The sequence below is a fragment of the Carcharodon carcharias genome, chromosome 7, assembly GCF_017639515.1.
Source record: "Carcharodon carcharias isolate sCarCar2 chromosome 7, sCarCar2.pri, whole genome shotgun sequence".
Taxonomy (NCBI): Eukaryota; Metazoa; Chordata; class Chondrichthyes; order Lamniformes; family Lamnidae; genus Carcharodon; species Carcharodon carcharias.
The window spans coordinates 112449877-112472392 of record NC_054473.1 but is presented as its reverse complement, the minus strand read 5'-3'; positions in this window follow the sequence as shown (position 1 = coordinate 112472392).

Here is a 22516-nt window from a genome sequence, read left to right as displayed (position 1 = left end):
GCCATTTGAACTCAGTGCTGAATTCAAACAGATCCCAGTTACCTTGTAGCAAGGGCCTTAACCTGCAGGGTGGGAGTTAGAATTTTTAGAGTAGATGTAAATGCTGTTGAAGGGTGGATAAGGTCTGTAGAACTGTCAAGCTGTGGCACTATTTTAAAAAAAAGGCTGTCTGTGTTAGTGATAGTTTAAAAAAAAACATTGTTCTGGCAGTTACAATAGGTGTTTGTTAACATTACCCCAAGGGCTATCATTGTTATTATTAATGCTTGACTGCTTTCCACAATCTATTATTATCTCAGTTGGGCCCTAAGTTCGCAGTTTGATTGACAACTCAGAGTTTATTAAAAGTTTAGCTGCCTTTGATGTGGGGCTATGAATATGTCAAGGTTGGCACACTGAGCCAGGTGATTTCATGACTTCTGCTCTCCCACTTGGTAGCCAAAATCTGGGCCAACGTTTTGAGTTGAATATGACTCTTCTTCAGAACTGAAGGAGGGTAGAAATGTGATGGGTTTTATGCCAATGAAAGGAGGGAGGGTGAAGAAGAGGAAGGCCTGGGCTGGGTTGGAGAGATTAAATGACAAAGGTGACAGGAACAAAAGGCAAAGGGGGGGTTGTAATTGTTGTAAAGAAACAAAGCATTTGTCCAGATTGAGGTGTAAATGCCAGAATAATAAACAGTTCTGTCCGAAAGCAAAAACATGAAAAATTAGATTCAAACAGACACATGCCAAAAACAAACAGAAATCAAAATGGGGACAGAGTTCATGATTTGAAACTGTTGTGCTCAATGTTGAGTCCAGAAGGTTGCAAAATACCTAATCGGAAGATGAGATTCTGGACTGTGGTAGATAGAACGTGGAGAGACAATATAAAACAAAGAGTACTACTCTAAAGTGGGTGCAGGAGAAGAGGGACTTAGGGGTGCATAAGTCATTGAAGATGGAAGGACAGATTGAAAGAGTAGTTAACAAAGCACACAGTACTCTAGGCTTCATCAATAGAGACGTGGAGTACAAGAGCAAGGAGGTTACGTTGAACTTGTATAAGACACCAGTTCAGCCTCAGCTGGATTACTGCATTCAGTTCTGGGTGCCACAATTTAGAAAGGATGTGAAAGCATTAGAGAGAGTGCAGAAAAGTTTCATAACAATAGTTTCAGGGATGAGGAACTTCAGTTACAAAGATAGATTGGAGAAGTTGGGATTGTTTTCCTTGGAGGAGAGAAGGCTGAGGGGAGATTTCATAAGAGGTATACCAAAATCATGAGGGATCTAGGCAGAGCGGATAGAGAGAAACTGTTCCCCCTCATGAAAGGATTGAGAACAAGATAGTTCAAATTTTAAAGTAATTTGCAAAAGAAGCAAATGTGAAATGAGGACAACCTCGCACACAGCAAGCGGTTAAGGTCTGGACTGCACTGCCTGAGAGTGTGGTAAAGGCAGGTTGAATTGAAGCATTCAGATTGTGACCTGAAAGAGAAAAATGTACAGGGTTGCGGGGAGAAGACAGGAATAGAGGTAGGTGAATTGCTCATTCGAAGAGCTGGTGGAGACACAATAGGCTGAATAGCCTCCATCTGTGCTGTAACAATTTTGTGATTGAGTTCAACAATTTTGTTTAATTCTTCATGGGATGTGGATGTCGCCAACAAAGCCAGCATTTGTTGTCCATCCTTAATTGTTACAGTTGAATGGCTTGCTGGGCCATTTCAGAGGGCAGTTAAGAGTCAACCACATTACTGTGGGTCTGGAGTCACATGTAGGCCAGACCAGGTAAGGATGACAGATTTCCTTCCCTGAAGGATCTTAGTTAACCAAATTGGTTTTTACAACAATCCACAGTAGTTTCATAATAACCACTACTGAGATTGAGACTAGTTTTCAATTCCAGATTTATTAATTGAATTTTTATTTATTAATTAATTAGATTTGAATTCCACCACAGCATTTGGTGGGATTTGAACTCATGTCCCCAGAGCATCTTGCACTAATTTCAGACCATTAACTCGCCCCCATTTTCATTGTTTTTTGCCTTTTTAAAAATTAATTCACGGGATATCAGTGTAGTTGGCTAGGTCAGCATTTATTGCCCATCCCTAGTTGCCCTTGAGAAGGTAGTGAGCTGCCTTCTTGAACCGCTGCAGTCCATGTGGTGTAGGTACACCTACAGTGCTGTTAGGAAGGGAGTTCAGGATTTTGACCCAGTGACAGTGAAGGAACGGCGATACGTTTCCAAGTCAAGATGGTGTGTGGCTTGGTGGTGGGCCCATGCGTCCCCTTGGTGAGTTATTGCAGTGCATTTTGTAGACTATACACTGCTGTCACTGTAAATCTGTGGTGGAGGGAGTGAATGTTTAAGGTGCTGGTTGGGTGCCAATCAAGCAGGCTGCTTTGTCCTGGATGGTGTTGAGCTTCTTGAGTGTTGTTGGAGCTGCACTCATCCAGGCAAGTGGAGACTATTCCATCGCACTCCTGACTTGTGCCTTGTAGATGGTGGACAGGCTTTGGGGGGAGGGTCAGGAGATGAGTTACTCGTCGTATGATTCCTAGCCTCTGACCTGCTCTTGTAGCCACAATATTTATATGGCTAGTCCAGTTCAGTTTTTGGACAATGAAACCCCACTCCCCCCCCACCTCAAGATGTTGTTGGTGGGGGATTCAGTGATGGTAATGCCATTGAATGTCAAGGGGCGATGGTTAGATTCTCTCATGTTGGAGATGGTCATTGCCTGGCGCTTTGGTGCCTTGCATGTTACTTGCCACTTGTCAGCCCAAGCCTGGATATTGTCCAGGTCTTTCTGCATTTGGACATGGACTGCTTCAGTATCTGAGGAGTTGTGAGTGGTGCTGAACATTGTGCAATCATCAGCGAACATCCCCACTTCTGACCTTATGATGGTGGGAAGGTCATTGATGGAGCAGCTGAAGATGGTTGGGCTGAGGACACTACCCTGAGGAACTCCTGCAGTGATGTCCTGGAGCTGAGATGATTGACCTCCAACAACCACAAACATGTTCCTTGTGACTCCAACCAGTTTTCCCTGATTCCCATTGACTCCAGTTTTGCTAGGGCTCCTTGATACCACTCTTGGGCAAATGCTGCCTTGATGTCAATGGCAGTCACTCTCACCTCACCTCATGTTTTGGTTTAATATTTTCTTTCATGTTTTTGCTTTCAGACAGAGCTATTCAGTATCCTGGCATCTACGCTTGGGGTGGGATTTTCTGGCCCCACCTGCCGCCTGGTCCTGCCAAAAGTGAATGGACCTTTGGCTGGGCTGCCACATCCCCAGCAGTGCATCCTGCCACAGCGGGCCGAAAAATCCCAGTCTCAATCTGGACAAATACTTTGTCTCTTTACTACAACCATTACAACCCCCTTTGCCTTTTGTTCCACGACATCTTTGTCATTTAATCTCTGCCAATTCAAAAGCCAAACATAAAACATCATGCAGTGTGTTAATATGAACTGTTCCTGTAGATGGGCGGCTTTGCCTGTGCTTAGCATGTGATCAGTCTCTCTTGAAATGCTTTAAGTAGGCAGATGCATAGAGGGGCGAGCAAGCTCAACTGTGTCTCATGATGCATCTTGTCAACTGAATGATAAATTGTGGTACAAAGTGTTTAACCCATGTATCAACTATTCCAGGTGCAGTCCTTCCCTTCAACAAACGATAAAGCAGCTCATTGGTGGAGGCCAGACCAGTATAGATAATTGCCAAAGAAGAACTTGTGTAACAAAACTCATACATGTAGATAATAGACAATACTTTCTACTGTACAATAACCCAATTTTGCATGGGAGAGGTCAAAAATGTGTTGGGGATGTGCATTACTGGATTCTGCCCATTTCATTTCGGAATGTGATGAGTCTTCGCTCAAAGGGTTGTGAATCTTTGCAATTGTCTGCAAAGACAATCCCAGAGGGATGATCCATCATTGAATATATTTAAGGCTGGGGTAGACAGATGTTTGGTCTCTTGGGGAATCTAGGGACATGGAGAGCAAGCAGGAAAGTGGGCTGAAGCCCAAGATCAGCTGTGATCTTATTGAATGGTGGTGCAGGCACAATGGGCCATGTGGTGTTGTACTCCTATTTCTTGTTTGCAAATTTTGGCCTGCCCAATTTTGTGCTATCATTTCTTTGCACTAGAAGAAGCAACCCCAAAATTAGGTGGGCATATTTAAATGAGGCACTGCTGATGTGCTGATGTCAAATGCTCCCTGATTGCTTGATATAAATCACTCACTGATATAAAGTGGGCGTCTGATTCTGCTGGACAGGAGCATGCTTAAAGACCTGGAGCAATATCTCAAACATATTGATGTTATTTTAGGAAAATTCTTCAGAAATATTTCTGGTTTCTCACTCCTGACTGTACCTTTCCGTAGTCTCCATTAATGTCTTCTCCTCCATTCCAAACAGGCTCTGTGGATTTCTCATTGAGCATACCTCTGCCTGTTGGAAGAGCCATGGAGGCCGTTACCTGCAGCTGAAGCACATTGCACAAGTGCCTGAAGGGTAACATTAACTTCAGTAACTCTGGCCTTCAGTAAGATCCAAGTGTCAGCACATATTAGGTGTCATGCAACAATTTGCTCTGCAAGGTTATTTAGGGATGAGTGACTGTAAGAACACTTCCAGGTAGAGACTAGGGTGGAACATGTGGGACCTCATGGGTGTTGATGTTAGGCATTCAAGAACTTGAATGCAGCATAAGAGAGAGGTCACTTTTCGCGGCAAGCACACTTGTATGGTTCGTGGATGAGGTGTAACCAAACCTTTTTATCTTCCCTGACCTCCTCAAACTACTTAATGCATTGATTATCAGTGGGTAGAGTTGTTGAGAATACCTGGCTCATCCACTGCAACCATGAAATTTGCATTTGAACAGTTTCTCCTCCTCCTCATCTCCCTGCTCTTCCAGTGTTTATCTAATCCACTAATTCTGCCTGCTCCCTCTATCCAATTCCCACTCAACACCTGACTGCTCTACTTCACTGCCTGGTCCCTATACTAGCTGACATTGTTAATGGCATAATCTCTCCTTTAAAGCTTCTTTATCACCTCTTCCTCAATAAACTTACCTGAGACCCTCCTGTCTCTGTCTCCCATTGCTCCTTTCTAACCTTGCCTTTCTATCCAAGATTCTCAAATGTTAACTCCAAAATCCATGCCCAGCTTCCCTGAAACTCGCTGTTCATGTCATTCCAATCCAGCTTCTTCTCCTCACAGGACCAAAAAATCCCTTGCTGAAGTCACAAACAGCATTCTTTCCAACCCTAAATCTCCTCAATTTCTCCAAAGTGCTCAACATGGTTTACTATAGTTATCCTCTGCCTCGTCTCTGTTGCTCAACTCTGTGATATTGCCCTCATGTGACTCAGTTTCTAGATACTGTATCTGATTGTAGGCAATGCCACTTCTCTCCTTGCAAGGCCCCATCAATGGATTATCCTTGGCCGCTTCGTCTTCCTCATCAACCTTCTGACCTCCTGCCCATATGCAGACACTGTCAGCTTCCACATGTATATTGATGAATCTTATCACTACCTCTGTACTATTAGGCTGCTTACCTGACACCCAGTATTGGATGTGCCATTAAGAAGGCTGAAGCCATCAGCTTTGGCCCAGCCACAGTGCAGCCACATTGCTTCTGATTCCACGTCCTTTTCAGACAGAAGCAGACCATATGCAAACTTGCTCTCCTAGATTGCTTCAGAGTGTATTTGTAGCACCTTGGAATCACTCTTTGTCACTATATGATAGGGTACAAACCTCCAAAGCCAAATTGGTTCTCAGTTAAAAACGGAGCCTGTGCCCAGAAAAAGCTATCATTAAATTTGGTAATGGTGAGCTGAAATTGCATTTGATCAATTAGATAGCGCTTTCAATGAGCAGGGACAGATGTGATAGGTTGAATGTCCTCCTTTTGTTCTGTATGATTTTAACTTCCTAAGGCACTGGAGCAGCTCTAAACCTTGAGAATAGATTGATTTGGTAAACCACAGTAATGCTTCAAGATTGTCACCAAAGTGGCCAGCTCAGTTTTCAATGACTGACAGGTGTTGCTTACAGAGTTGTATCACTTTGATTGTCAGTCTCTTCTTCACTTTGACACATCACCCTTGTGGTTTAAAGACTTGAGAGGTTCCCCGAGGGACCACATGGATACCAATGAAGAGCACAAGTCACGCTGCACAATAATTACAGTCACAGACAGTACTGGAGTCTAATCCTTAGAGTTATTGTTACCACAAATCTGGGAGTTGAATTAAGAAATAGAAGTAACAATTCAGTTCAACTTTTGCTAAGAGACTGGATGTAGTCATGACTCAGGCTGAATATTTTGACCCATTTAGAATGATGTTATCTGTCTATGATTTTGCATTAATTACAATTGAATGTATGTAGAAAGATTGGCCTACAAAATACTGGAACATTTTCACAAGGTAAGATGAATAGATTCAGTTCGTCACTTTTGGTCACTTTATTTGTTTTTGCATTAAGCAACAAATCACAAACCTGTTCGTCTCTTTGACAATTTTTGTACACGTCAGGTAGAAATCCAGACTTTACTGCTTTTTAATTTGTACTTTAGCCCCTGAAACTCCCTCAAGCAGAGCTTTGTTCCTGATTGTAAGAATTTGATCACAACTGGATTCCCTTTCTCCTTCCATGTTCTCCTCAAGCCATGGGGAGATGTCCTTAATCCTATCATTGAGCAGGCAACACAGCCTTTGGACTCTCAGTTCTGGGCAGGGAGAACGGTATCTATTCCCCTTGCTATCTTCTAACATTACCACACTCCTTTTTGTTCCGCCCCACTGGAATGGCCCCCTGCACCAAGGTGTCATGGTCAATTTGCCCATCCTCTCTGCAGTTTTGGCTCTCATGCAGCCAGGTGGACAATGACAAAGGCTGAGGCTCACTGCATCTGCATCTTACCTGTCCCAATCAATGTCTCACTCTCCTGACCTCGACCACGAACCAAACGTAAACCACTACCTAACCTAAGGGATGTTGACTCCCTGCTGGGTCAAAATGTCCAGGTAATTTTCTCCTGGTCCCTGATGAATCATAGTGCCTGCACCTCAGACTTCCACACAACAACTCTGAGATAAAGTTCCTCGTGTTGCAGACCCTTACAGCAGAGGAGGTTCTGCAGGTTCACTTTGCTCTCTACAAACTCCCAATGCTGCAGACTTGGCAGATTATCTGAACTGCCAGTTCTATCTATCCTTGTTTCATATATTTAATTAATTAAAGCTTATTTAATCAATTAACCTGGTTTATTTGAAATTAATTCATTTAACTAAAAGGAGCCCCCCTCCCCCACCCCGTCTCTATACCAAACTCTCACGCTCACCAAGTCCTGTTACCCCTACCCATCCCATGCCACACTGAAATGCTGCTTCAGTCATCAGAACTTTCTGAAATAACTGTGCACTGAGCCAGCATTAGTCCAGGCCTGTAGAACTAAATGTTCCAGTTATTGCTGTAATGAAGTTATTCCTATAATTATGTAAATGTTTCCACCTCTGCTACAGAGTGGATTCCTGTTGTCTGCATCTCATTTGCTTTAAATGGGATTTTTTTTTAATGTGCTGCTGAAAGAAAATTAAAATTCCTAACTTATGAGACAGATATTTCATAAATTAGTATGGAGCGTCATGCTGCTTTCTGTGCATGCAGAGAAGGGGCCATGTGTGGAGGGGGTACAAATGAGTTACTGTTGCTGGGCATCTGGCACCTTGACCACGAGTCACATTTATTAAGAAATTATGCCTAGGGTTGCCAACTCTAGTTGGACATATACCTGGAGCTTTCCCCCTCTTGCTTCCAACACCCCACCCCCACACTCACCATTGGCTGCACACCATGTCCATCCTCATGATGCACAGCCTTCCTGGACCAATCAGAAAACAAACAGGCTCTTTGTTACTGATTGGGTGATTCCTGACTGAGAGTCAAACAGCTTCCTTTTCCATCTCCAATGGAGCAAATAAACTAAAACTAATCAATAATAATAACTAATAAACCAAAATGTTCAAGGAATTTAAAAAAAAACACAACCCTTACTTTTCTGATGATTTTAACTCTAGGTTACTGAGCAACAATGTCCTAAAGATGATTATTTAATTCCTGAAAACTCCAGAGCAATCCTCGAAGGTTGACAAGCCCACATGCATCCAGGAGAGTACCCCCTATTCTTAGTGTTTATGTTGGATTTGTGTTTGAGTGTTTGTTAGAGGCTTGATGTCTCTGTGTCCCTGTGTACTTATAAAAAGAGCAGGTGAGAAGGGGTTGCAAAGGGTACCTCCTCACGTATACCAGTTTTGAATATTTCCCGATGTATGTTTTATTGTAGCAAGGGTGATGGAACCTCCTGCATAATAGTGGTCACTGCACTGCCGAAATTAATTATTTGTGTGGCGATGTCTCACTGATGGCATGTAGAATGAGAATCTAGTTAATTGGTGCACTCACTCACCCCTGCCATGCTGCAGAATTTCTTGAGAGTTGTTTCAAAATTCTGAACAAAAAGAAAGACCCTGGATTTCATTTTTGATGTGTGATATGTAACGACCTTGTTTGCCATCTTTGGAAATGTACTGCCTTGAACACCACATGTAAGTATGTTGCCTAGTCATTGATGGACTACAGGGGGTGTTGGCAAATAAACACAATCAGCCATTGCATTCCAGCTTCCGTCTTACACAGGAAGGGCTGACTTGACCACCAGGCACCCATATCCACAATGCAGGCATGTCAGTCTTCCCAACTGGGGCTTTTGATTGACTGGAAAAGCTAATTTAGGACATGATTGGTTCCTTCTCTGAAATGTGCTATGGAAATAGAAAAAGAAAGGCAGGTTTAATGTTTCAAACAGGACGGAAGAGGAAAAAAGGTTAGAATGGAACTTATTTTGGAAAATAATGCAATTAATTCACATGACAGTGAGGAAATGGGCTTAACTTCAAGTGAAGGGCTTAAGCAGCTTTATTCCATGTAAATTTCAGGGGTTTAATTAGGTATTTTGGGGTTAATGTTATAGAAATAAAACTACTTGTGGTGTTTGAATGGCTTTATGTCTGTAATGTTAGTGTTTGTTTAAGTGTTAGTGTATAAAGGGCCTATAAATGTATTGCAGTCACTAATAAACCCAATAGAGAATTCAGGAGAAACTGCTTTATCCAGAGAGTAGTGAGAATGTGGAACACCCTATCACAGGGAATAGTTGATGCAAATCACATAGATGCCTTTAAGGAGAAGCTAGATCAGTTCACGAGGGAAAGGAATAAAAGGATATGTACTTAGGGTTAGATGAAGTAGGGTAGGAAGAAGCTCTTGTGGAGCATAAATCTGGACTTACTGGCCTGTTTCTGTGCTTTAAATTCCAGGTAAGTTGAAAACAAATTTGGTACGGTGGGCTGAGTTACCCTCCGCATGATATTAGTCTTTTTTGTAATTCTTTCATGGGATGTGGACATTGCTGGCAAGGCCAGCATTTGTTGCCCATCACTAATTGCCCTTAAACTGAGAGGCTTACTAGGCCATTTCAGAGGGCAGATAAGCGTCACCCACATTGCTGTGGGTCTGGAGTCAAATGTATGCCAGACCAGGTAAGGTTGGCAGAGTTACTTCCCTTAAGGACATGAGTGAACCTGATGGGTTTTTACAACAATTGCCATTACTGATACTAGCTTTCAATTCCAAATGTTATTAATTGAATTTAAATTCCACCAGCTGCTGTGGTGGGATTTGAACCTGTGTCCCTAGAGTATTATCCTGGGCCCCTGGATTACTATGCAAGTAACACACAATCACTGAAAGGTGAAAGGAGAGAGCAGATGACTGCACCGTTCATGATCGCAGTGATATACAATTAACACAAGAACATAAGAAATAGGAGCAGGAGTAGACCTTACGGCCTGCTCTGCCATTTAATATGATCATGGCAGATCTTGGGCTTCAGCTCCATTTTCCCGCCTACTTCCAATATCCCTTAATTCTCTGAGAGACCAAAAATCTGTCTATCCCAGCCTTAACTGTATTCAATGATGGAGCATTAACAACCCTCTGGAGTAGAGCATTTCCAAAATATTCTCAACCTTTGAGTGAAGTAATTTCCCCTCATCTCAGTCCTAAATGATTGGCTCCTTATCCTGAGACTGTGCCCCCCGTGTTTTATATTACCCGACCAGCAGAAACAATCTCTCACCGTTTACCCTATCATGGCCCTTCGAAATTTTGCAGGTCTCAATGAGATCGCCCCTCATTCTTCTAAACTCCAGAGAACATAAGCCCAATTACTCAACCTCCTCATCCCATGGCCTAATCTAGTTAACCTTCACTGTATCACCTCCAATGCATGTATATCCTTTCTTAAGTGTAGAGACCAAAACTTCACACGGTATGTCAGATGTAGTCTCACAAGAATTGTAATAGGACTCCTTTATTCTTGTACTCCAATCCCCTTGCAATGAAGACCAACATGGTATTTGTCTTCCTAATTGCTTAAGCAACAAATTTCCAGTGGTGTGGTGAAACAAGCACCACTCAGGTGTAGCACTAAACAATACAGAGCAGAAGGGCCAAGCTTGATTCCAGATCTATGCTGCATCAGCTGATATAAGGGCCTACAATTGGCCTCAGAATTCCAAGGCTACAAAGTGGAAAAATCATTCAAGAGTTCTGGATCTTGATTGTTCTCCGGTGTCAACTTGCTGGAAAGTGTTCGAGAATGAGCACAAGATCAGACTTGGCTGTGATGTTCTTGGCCGTGCGCCCTTGGTATGTGTGAAATCCTACCAGAGCAAAAGGAAATGGACTGGGGATGTGAAGGGAGGAAAGAATAATGAAAAAGTTGACCCAAAAAATGGAGTTGAGCCTAAACATTCAGTGGACAAGGAGCATCATCAAATGCTTCTAAAAAGGAACTTAACCAGTTCCTGAGTAAAGCAGACCTTTCCAATTTGAGTGGGAAAATTGTTTAGTTGTGATTATCAGGCACTGCAGGTTATCACCAGCTCCTGGGGATGCCATTCCAGACCCAGTTGGTGTGGGGGTGGGGGTGGTGTTGTCAGTCCATCCCCAATGGGGCAGTAATCTCAGTCTCTGCCCAGTGGTGCTGGGGTGTGGGGTATCTCATACCCATGTCAAGTTGGTGTTGGAGGTTGGGGGGTATCTCAGTCCCTGCCCAGAGGGGCCCGGGGTGGTGTTGGGGGGGGCGGGTGTTGGTGGTAGTGGTGGGTACCTCAGTCCATGTCAAGTGGATGGGTATCAGTCTGTGCCCAGTGGGGAGGAGGGGGTGGAAGGGGAGGGAGGTGATGTCAGTCCATGAACAGAGGGGGTACGTTATTTAATTTCTGTTGAGTATGTCAGTTTATATCTGATAAGAGTCTAAATGTATTGGGAGCTATTGACAATACAAGTGTTGTCTAAGGAGGAGAGGGTAGGAAAGTGACCATCATCATAATGGCTGTGACTGCCAGGCATTTTGATATTGTATTTTCAACAGTTCACATTTACATGTATATTTTATGAATCCTTTGTACGTTTTTATTACATGATGCTGACAGGAGCTGACTGATAAATGAAGGTTTCTGGTGCTGGAGATAATGAGTGTTTAAGGATTGCATAGAGAAATTATTGATGTTTTAAAGCCTCTTTGAATGTAAATTAGGGCCTTGTTTTAATTGTATTACTAAAAATGTAGTTACAGAGCTTCATTCATTTTTAAAGCTTGGCTCATTTGGTTGCATTGGGTAGGAAGTAAGTATTTGCTGGCAATGGAGAGAAATAAGGCCTAGTGTAGCATTGACCTGTTGTTAACCATCAGGCAGGTGTCAGCCATGACTGAGTCAGAAGCTGTGGGTTCGAGCCCCCACATCAGAGACCTCCATTATATAATCTAGCCGAATATTTAAGTGCCTCCTTTCAGATGTGACTTTAAAGTAAGGCGTCTTCTGCAACCTGAGGTACAAACAATTCCATGACAATAGGCAAAGAAAAGAAGGGACCTTGCTGTGCACACATTGGCACTTCTCTTCCATGAAAACTGTACACTATCAGCATCCTGGAGATTACCATTGACCAGAACCTGAACTGAACTAGCCAATAAACACAGTGGCTACAAGAGCAGGTTAGAGGCCAGGAATCCTGTGGTGAGTAACTCACCTCCTGACTCCCCAAAGCCTGTCCACCATCTACAATGCACAAGTCAGGAATGCAATGGAATATTCTCCACCTGCCTGGATGAGTGCAGCTCCAACAACACTCAAGAAGCTCAACATCATCCAGGACAAAGCAGCCCACTTGATTGGCACCCAACCAGCACCTTAAACATTCACTCCCTCCACCACAGATTTACAGTGACAGCAGTGTACAATCTACAAAATGCACTGCAACAACTCACCAAGGGGGCACATGGGACCACTGCCAAGCCACACACCATCTTGACTTCGAAATATATCGCCGTTCCTTCACTGTCACTGGGTCAAAATCCTGAATTCCCTCCCTAACAGCACTCTGGGTGTTCCTGCAACACGTGGACTACAGCGGTTCAAGAAGGCAGCTCGCCACCACCTTCTCAAGGGCAATTAGGGATGGGCAATAAATGATGGCCTAGCCAGCAACGCCCATATCCCTTGAAAGAAAAAAAACTGTACCAAGCTGTGAAATGCTTTCAGTTGTTCTGAGATAGCGAGGCACTGGAAATATTCAAATTATTTCTTTATTCCCTCTTTCTTTCTATTTACTGACCAACACTCATTGTTCATTTACCATTTATAGATCACCACTTGTTATAGCAATAGTCCAATTTTCATTTTCATTTGACTAAAATTTGTGCAACTGATTCTCAACGTAAGTCTAAGGCCAGATAACCAGTTGAAAACATGCCTCTAGGCACTTATCCACTGGTTCAATAGGTAAGTACACTGTGGTGTAGCACTAAGCCATACAGTGGAGCAGTGTTTGAGGTTCAAACCTTAGTCTTGTTCAGTTGGCTAACTTTGGTCATTGTGGAGACTGAGGGGATTCAGTCACCTGTGCCTTAAGTTAACTAGGCCCTAAATTTGGGATTTGCTTCCCATAACCACCCCATCTCTCTCTACCTCTCCTCCATTAAGATACTTCTCTTCCTCTTTTACCAAGCTTTTGGTCATCTGTCCTAATGTTGTCTTGTGTAGCTCTGGGTCGAAGTTTGTCTGATTACACTTCTGTGAAGCACTTGGGGCCAACTTACCGCATTGAAGAGGCTATAAAAATACAAGTTGTTGCACCCCAGCTGGAGCGGACTGAGCTCCGTCCAATCTAATCCCAGAATTGTGGGATTACAATGCTGCTGCTTTTGCTAGGTGCTGTGGAACTGTTATAACCAGTTGCTGTGTTTATGGGTTTTGTATAAGTCAAGGTATTAATACCAGCGACAGCCCATTTATTTTTCACCGGTTAACAACAGGGTTGAGATAACACCCATTGATGAATGTACCCTATATTGTCTAATTCCAAACCCTTTAGATCCTGGTAATGTGTATAGGAAAGCTTATTTAATTATAGATTTTAGAATTCTATGGGAGGAAAGAAAAATCACCAGTGATAATTGCCAATTCACTGCAAAAGCAAATTACACATTGTAATTGGAAAAATGTATCAAAACCAATTTTGCTGCCTTGTTATTTGAGATGAGCTTTATTGTAATACTTGAGAAGATTAGCTTGAATATTAGAATGAAATGGAGCTTTCTTCTGAATTGTGCATTGAGTTGCTGCTACTGTTTGTATCGATGGGAGCTTAATAGGATTAACTGGAGTTATTGTCATTACTAGGTGTAGCTGCTGTGAGAAAGTGTCTTGTTCCTGATTTGGCCACCTCTGCTGCAGCTTATTCCATAATCTGAATCAGCCAACAGTAAAGAATCATTAAGTTTTTATATTTATAGTGATTTTTTTTCTTTCTGAAGGCAAGAGATTTCGGTGTTGGGGATAGGAAACTTCACCCAAAGGAATGCTTTTCATTTTATTGCAAATGCATTTCCATAGACTGCCCAGTCAAGTGTGTTAGTGTAAGTGTTCTAACCATTTAATAGCTGAGAGAAGAAACCAGGCAGCCCCTGTCGATTGGTGCTGTTGGCAGGTACGTGGTCTGCATCTCCTAACTAGCCACAGTGGCTCAGCAGAAGGTCCCGCTTAGCTCTATTTTCAGCTCACCTGAACGTTTTACATCTGAAATGATTGAACGTCAGCTAAGCAAAAGCCAGAGGTTGGTACTGTTGGTTCAGTCACTAAACAGTCAATGGCCATGTTTGGCCCTTTTTCCTGTCACCTAATATGCCATCTGGAGATGGCTTGATGGATTAAACGCATTTTTAAACACAGATTGATGTGACATTTTGATTTTGCCTTGAGGAGCAGATTCAACCCTGTTGCCTGATATTGCGTGGGCTGAAGGCCCAGAAGCCAGACCAGGTCAGTTGGTTTTGTTGTATACACATAGGGCGGAATTTTTCGCTCGGTGTGCAGGTATGCGCATGACACACTCGAGTGTAAAATAGCATGCGATGATGTCGGGTGGGCATCCCGACGTCATCACACACTTGCGCGATATTTCGGCCAGCGGGCATGCACTAAACTCAGAAGCATGCTCGTCAACAATTAAGATGGTCATTAAGCCCATTAACGGTGCAGTTAGCTGGGATTTTTCACTGCCCACCCAAGTTACGATGGGCTGGTGAATCGGCCAGCTGGCCATTGCATTTTTCAGGAAACCTCATCCCAGGACGGGGGTGAGATTTCCGCCATTAAATAAAAAATGAATAAAAATGTTTGGACAGAATTTTCATTTTGTATATGTTCAGGTGACTGTTTCAGATGTGTGGGCATTTTTACAGATTTTAAAATCTTTATATTTTGTACCTAAATTCTTCAGCTCCCTGAGGCAGCCCTCTGCCTTCAGGGAGCCTTCATTCCACGCTCCCACGCACCCGCGCTGACTTCAGCGCTCGCCCTCCTTCCACCCCCACCCCGGTGGCGCTGATTGCATCAGCGGGCACTTCACGCGGGCTAGCCGTAATTGGCCAGCCAATGTGAAATCACAGTTGGTGGCCGATCGCTGTTGGCAGTCTCTTTCCCATCGCACCCACCCACCGAGCTGAAAATTCAGGCCATGGTTTCAGAAGCGTGGGTACTGATGGGTAACAGTTGAGATTTTTGGGGGGAGGAGGAAAATAACTGTAGGCCAAAGGTAACATCTATGATTTCTCCCAGGACTGCTGTGTAGTTGGAGCAGACAAGGCTCCTCTTCCAGCAAAGCTTTGAGATTAACACCCTCCTGAAACACAGGGACAGACAAGTCAGAATTTAGTCCAACATCTCATTTGAAAGTTGGCACCTCCAAGAGGCAGCACTCCCTCAGTATTGCACTAGAGTTTAAGACCAGGTTACATGCTCAAATAGGATTCTAGGAAAGGGAGCCGCCCATTTAGCCCCTCAAGCTTATTCTGCCATACAGTGAGTTCATGGGTGACCTGCCTCCATATACCTCCCTTTAGCCCATATACCTTCATCCCTTTGGTTAATAAAAAATCTTATCAGTCACAGATTTAAAACTTACAATCTATCCAGCATCAATTGTGTTTTGTTGAAGAGAGTTCCAAACTTCTATCAATCACTCTTTGTGTGAAGTGTTTCCTAATTTCACTCCTAAAAGCTTTGGATCTATTTTTTAGACTATGCTCCCAAATTCTAGACTCCTCAAACAGTGGAAAAAATTGATCAAGTCACTCTCTTAACCTTCTAAATTCCAGGTAAAATGATGCTAGTTTGTGTAACCACTCTTCATAATTTAACCCTTGGAGTCCAGGTATCATTCAGATATATCTACTCTGCCACTCCCTCAATGCCAGTACATCGTTCTGAAGGTGAGAACTGCTCACAGTAACTCCAAGTGTGGTCTAAACAGGGCTTTGTAAAGCTGAAGGATGACTTCCACCTCTACTAGTCCTCGAGATAGAAAGGCTGCTTTCCATTGCCCTTTCTGATTATTTTCTGTATCTGTTCATGACATTTTAATGATCTGTGTCCATGGATCCCTTAAGTCTCTTTGGACCTCCACTGTTTCTAGTTTGTCACTATTTAGAAAGCATCCTGTTCTATCCTGGGATGGAGCTTGGAACCCGTGGCCCATCTGACTCAGGTGAGAGTGCAACCAAATGAGCCAAACTAATGCCGAGATATATATGTTTGAAAAGTGGATGTTTAGTGATGAAAACCATCCTTTCACTCTGTTATTTAGTTTTTCCTCACAGGTGTTTTCTGTTCCCTCTTAGATCTTAAATGTTTTATATGCGCTATTTGGTGGTCAAACACCATCATCCTATTAAAAACTCTATCCTTTACTCAGTTATTTACCAACAGTAATTAAACTAAAAAGTGTACCTTAAAATGACCTGCTCAGCTTGTTGTCAATGTTGTCTTGGTCTGCCCTAGTCCATAGCTTCTGGATGTGAGAATGTTGTGATGTTGACAAGTCTGTATCTGATCAGACTGAATGCTTGTGGGGTTTTAAACCTTTGCACAGCATGGCAAGTGCAATCAATGTAGCCAGTGATGTTTCAGCAATTCAGGAACGTTTTGGTATATCTGAGTGTGCGATAAAGCAACAGATAGCTTGTCCTCCCTGATAAAGACATCACACAGCAGAGCCTCCTTCCATTTGTTGGGAAGAACTCAGGCTTCAGAATAACTGTATTCACAATAATTCACACCTACTTGGAATATGAACTCCCTCAAAGTTGGCTTCAGGCATAAGTCTCAACCCAGTTGTTGATGGACCAAAGCATCAATGTTGTGTCAGAGTTGCATAGGGAATACTGTACAAATACGCTGCAAAGGAATAGATGTATACACCCCCAAGCAGATATATACAGAGTTGAATGCAGAGATGCACAAATGACATAGCTTGTCTAAATGGATGAGAACTGCTGGTAAAATTGAGGTCAAAGAAATTAAGAGAAGTATAGCATTCAACTGTTAAATTGTTTAGAGTTTTGATTGTGTGTGTTTGTGTGTGTGTGTGTGTGTGTGTGTGTGTGTGTGTCTGTTGACTGTTCTCTGTGATTTTAGTCAAGTATGAAACTAAACTGAAACAAGAAGCTGTAAGCATGAGAGCAGACATTTTAAAACTTTGAATACAACTCCTGTTCAGTTCTGGAAACCTGGTGTGTGTCATCTCTGCATATCTCCAAGACATAAAATACAACAAAAATCTTGAGGGTGGGGTAGTGGCAAGAATGTAGATTCCATAAGCTCAATCATTGACTTTCTCATTTGCGTAGTTTGGACAATATGGCAGTCTGGCCATTTGATCCAAAACAAAATTCCAAGGAACAGAAGTCCCATCTGTTAGTCGTGGTCTTAGGAGTCGGAGAGGGGAAAGGGGTAACTGAGTAAGCTGGTGGATTAATTTTCTCTGCCCTTTCATTTCTGATTGCCATGTTAAACAACAACCCAGGTATCTAACTGTAAGGATACTACTGAAATAAAAACTTGGACAATCCTGGACTGATTGCCAATGCACAAAACTGCTCCTAGTTTGGTACCAAATGGCTGGATTATACAGGGAGGCAACAAGGATTACAGGGATGGGATAAAGGAACACCACATTGCAGCGTTCTGACATTTGTTGCAAAAATGTGTTGACTTTGCTGTACTTGACCTGAGAATGCTAGGTAGCTAAAATGAAATGCTAACTTCCCCCACCTGAATGAGCCCAGCTATGCGTCAATAAAGAGAGGTTAAGTAAGAAAGGGTGCAGGGTCTGATTTTCAGAATATGTGCTATGGCATGGGGCCTGCTCTGTTGGCACATGCATGGCAAAATCTTGGGTGGGTTGCCTGCGATTATCCACCTGTTGAAATCAATAGCCAGAAAATAGCAGGGGAGGGCTCTCATCTTCCCAAGATGCCAATCAGCAGAATAGGCAAGGTCATCCACTGACAGAAAGTAAGGTATCTGAAGCAGTCCATGTCCAAATGCAACAAGGCCTGGAGAACATTCAGGCTTGGGCTGACAAGTGGCAAGTAGCATTCACACCACACAAGTGCCAAGCAATGGCTATCTCCAATGTGAAAGAATCTAAGCATCTCCTCTTGACATTCAATGACATTACCATCACTGAATCCCACACTATCAACATCTTGGGGTTTACCATTTGACTAGAAACTGAACTAGACTAGCCATATAAACACTGTGGTTACAAAAGCAGATCAGAGGCTTGGAATCCTGCGATGAGCAACTCACCTCCTGGCTCCTCAATGCCTGTCCACCATCTGCAAGGCACAAGTTGGGAGTGTGATGGAATACTGTCCCCTTGCCTGGATGAGTGCAGCTCAAACAACAATCAAGAAGCTTGACGCCATCCAGGACAAAGCAGCCCGATTGATTGGCATTCCATCCATGAACTTTCACTCCTCCACCACTGACACATGGTGGTAGCAACGTGTACCATGTACAAGATGCACTGCAGGAACTCGCCAAGGATCCTTAGACAGCACCTTCCAAACCCACAGTCACTACCATCTAGGAGGACAAAGGCCACAGAGACATGGGAACACCATCACTTGGAAGTTCCTCTCCAAGTCACTCAACATCCTGACTTGGAAATATATCGTTGTTCCTTCACTGTTGCTGGGTCAAAATCCTGGGACTGCCCCCACTAACAGCACTGTGGGTGTACCAACACCGTATGGACTTCAGCATTTCGAGAAGACAGCTCACCACCACCTTCTCAAGGGCAATTAAAGATGTGCAATAAATGCCGGTCTAGCCAGTGATGCCCATAACCCACGAATGAACAAAGAAAAATCTCACTTCGAACCCCACTGAGAACTGGGCTGAGACTTTCCACCCTCAGGATTCAAACTGCGGAAGCCTGATGTGTCTTTCATTCAGTCAGGGCTGGATTTGAACCTTGCTGCCAAAGGTGAAAGGCCATTATACTAAGCACTGAATCTAGAGTATGGTCACTTCAGTATAGAAGTTAATGTTCTGATCACATTTATTTGTTTGTTTTGCAGGGTTTGAGTTAATAGCTTGTAGGCTACATCTGATGTAGAATGATAGTGGCCTGATAGGCTTGCACTGCAATAGGGCCCAGAGAAAATTAGCTTTCTTCAGTCTTGTTTGAATATAAATTACCGTTGCTTATATGACTGGAATGTCAGCTAATTTGCACCATTTTTTAGAGCAGCACGAATTCTTAAAGACAAGTGCTGATTGATTTTAGTTTGGGGCTGTGTCTTTTTTAAAAAAATGAACCATTTAATCTGTGTTTTTAAAGCGATGTCACGGTTGGGGAACAGAACAAGTTGGGAACCAAGAATTGCTATGCATTACAGTACTGGGTCAGGCATAGATTACATAAGGTTCAGATAATGATCTCTCAAGTTTCCACCAGTTGTAATCTTCCCATCCTCTGCAGTGCCTGCCTGATGCTTCCATTTCCATTTCTCAAACCAGCCATTTGAAGTGTCCTCTCTGACTGACATTGCTAATTTCGTGTCAATATCTTTGCCAAATTGTGAGCGGTTTTCTATGTCATATACTCAAGGTTAATAGAAATTGGATTGGAGAGTACGCAGAACTCATTTGAAGTACAATTCTTACAGGTTGCAGTGAAGGAGGAGACTTTTATTTATCAGCCTAGATTCAAACCAGTTGTGAAAAGAAGTGTGTCCCAGCAAGGCTCATTTAATTTTTCAATTTTGGGCATCAGTGTTCCTGTAGGTAGTTTCATCTTTCAGTCCTCAAAGCAGGTTTGAATTATGCTCTAACTGCAGTTCACAATGTTCACTTAATGTCTAGTTTCAAAGGAGAAAAAGGATTGGAAGTTTTATTTGCACTCTGTGTAGGGACATGGCAACAAAGTAGGCCAAAGCTGCAGGTCATGAGCTGCTTTGCATTCCATTGTACCAGCTAGCATTCCTTTTGAAAAGATTGACGAGGTCCTGAGGTGGGATTTATAAAATAAAATTCTTTTGAAGTGTAATGCTGCCATCGCTAAAAAAGCAGCAGCTTTGAAAAGACTGACCTTGGAAAATGAAGCAAGCTGTTCAGGTAGTCCATTCCTCTCATTTTGCTGCAAATCATTCTTGTAGAAATAATTATTTTTACAACCTGCTCCGGTAGCTGTCTAATCTTTTTAACTCGTGTTTTTGATTGAAATGGTTGTTCATTTTTAACCCTTTTGAAGATTTAGCAATATTCATTTTCCTCTTTGCTGAGAAACCTAGGTGAAGGAGCATTAGGCATAATGCATGACACTGTAAAGATCAAATAGAGCAGAAGGGAGAAGAGATTAATTAAGGAGTAGCAATTGGATGATGGCAAACTGGGATTTTAAAAGCCTGAAGCGTATGTAGCAATCTAGAGAACTAGTGGATGCCAACCAGCAACTTGAACAAATCAAACACACACATCCCCCAAAACCTTGACAGCTCACAGCAGTACTGAATATACTGCATTTCGACACATAGGAACAAGGAGCTAAACAGAAATTGCAGCAGAATGCATGGCTAATAATTGATTATTTTATTCCGGGACGACAACATATTTTTTTGCACAAAAAGTTCAATTGGCAATGGTGGTAAATTTGGAAATCACAGAAAAGGTGATGTTTCCATTAGGTTCAGGGGCTATGCCTCCATTCCATAATGATGGCATTTTTTTACAAGTTATTTGATACCATTTCCAGCACTTTAAAATCTATTTTCAAATTAGGAGGAGTTGTAAGGACCTTAATACAACATTTTACTGTCCAGTCCCTTAAATGGCGATATAACCTTGTACATCGTGGGGAAGCTTCAAAAGGTGATGTCAGCACAAAGGTGAGAGTTGATTGGGGAGTAGTGGGTAAGTGTTTTTCTCCAGTTTAAAATAGACTAACCTAAGGAAAGGTAAGGGTTCTAGTTTTTATTTAAAGTACATAAATAATTTAACTTTTTTTTTACTGTATTTAACGTAAAGTAAGGGGTTTTGTTTTCAACTAGAGGCATGGCAGAGCAGCTCAGTCCCGTGTTATGTCCCACCTGCAACCTGGGAAGTCTTAGATGCTCCTTGCACTCTGACCGACCACATGTGCAGGAAGTGCCACCAGCTGTAGCTACTTGAGCTTGAGCGGCAGCTGGAGGTGCTGAGGTGCATCTGCGAGGCTGAGAATTTCGTGGATAGCACATTTTTAGACATGGTCACCCCACAGCTTACGGAAGTGCAGACAGAGAGGGAATGGGTGACCATCAGTCAGAAGAAAGATGTCAAGCAGGTAGTCAGGAAATCCCCAGGGTGCATCTTGCTCGAAAACCGTTTTTCTGTGTTGGAAGACAGTGAGAGTGACGGTTCCTCTGAGGAGTGCAGCCACGATCATGGCACTGTGAGTGGCTCAGTTGCACAGGGAGGGAGGAAAAAGAGGGGAAGAGCAATAGTGGTAGGAGACTCGCTAGTAAGGGGAGCAGACAGGCATTTCTGTGGCTGTAGACATGACTCCAGGATAGTATGTTGCCTCCCTGGTGCCAGGGTCAAGGACGTCACTGAACGGCTGCAGGGCATTCGAAAGGGGGAGGTCAAACAGACAGAGATCGTGGTACATATAGGTACCAACGACATAGGTAGAAAGAGGGATGAGGTCCTGCAAGCAGAATTTAGGGAGCTAGGAAACAGATTAAAAAACAGCACCCCAAAGGTAGTAATCTCTGGATTACTTCTGGTGCCACCCGCTAGTGAATATAGAAATAGGAGATTAGTCCAGATGAATGCATGGCTGGAGAGATGGTGCAGGAGGGAGGGTTTTAGATTTCTGGGACATTGGGACCATTTTGGGGGGGTGGGACCTGTACGAGGTAGATGGGTTACACCGGAACCGGAATGTGACCTACATCCTTGCGGAGAGGTTTGCTCGTGCTGTTGGGATGGCAGGGGAATGGGATCCTGAGAGGAGGTTCAGCAAGAGGAGATGCACAGCCAAAATTAGAAGAGAGAGCAAGTGAGTCTGGAAGGCACAGAAATTATAGGCCAGTTAAGGCACAAGGGAGATTGGCAAGGTTGGATGGTATTTATTTAATGCAAGGAGTCTGATGAATAAGGCAGATGAGTTGAGGGCACAAATTAACACATGGAAGTATGATGCCATTACTGTCACAGAGACATGGTTGAGAGAGGGGCAGGATTGGAAGCTCAATATTCCAGGAAATAGGGTCTTCAGGCGAGACAGGAAGGAGGTAAAAGAGGAGGGGGTATTGCATTATTGATCAAGGAATCAAATGCAGCAGTAAAGAGGGATGACATCTTAGAAGGCCTCTCAAATGAAGCCATATGGGTAGAACTAAAAAACAAAAAATGAGCAATCACATTGCTCACTATAGGCCCATGAGCAGTCAGAGAGAAATAGAAGAGCAGATATATGTCAGTGAATTTCAGAGAAGTGTAAAAATAATAGGATAGTAATAATGGGGGAC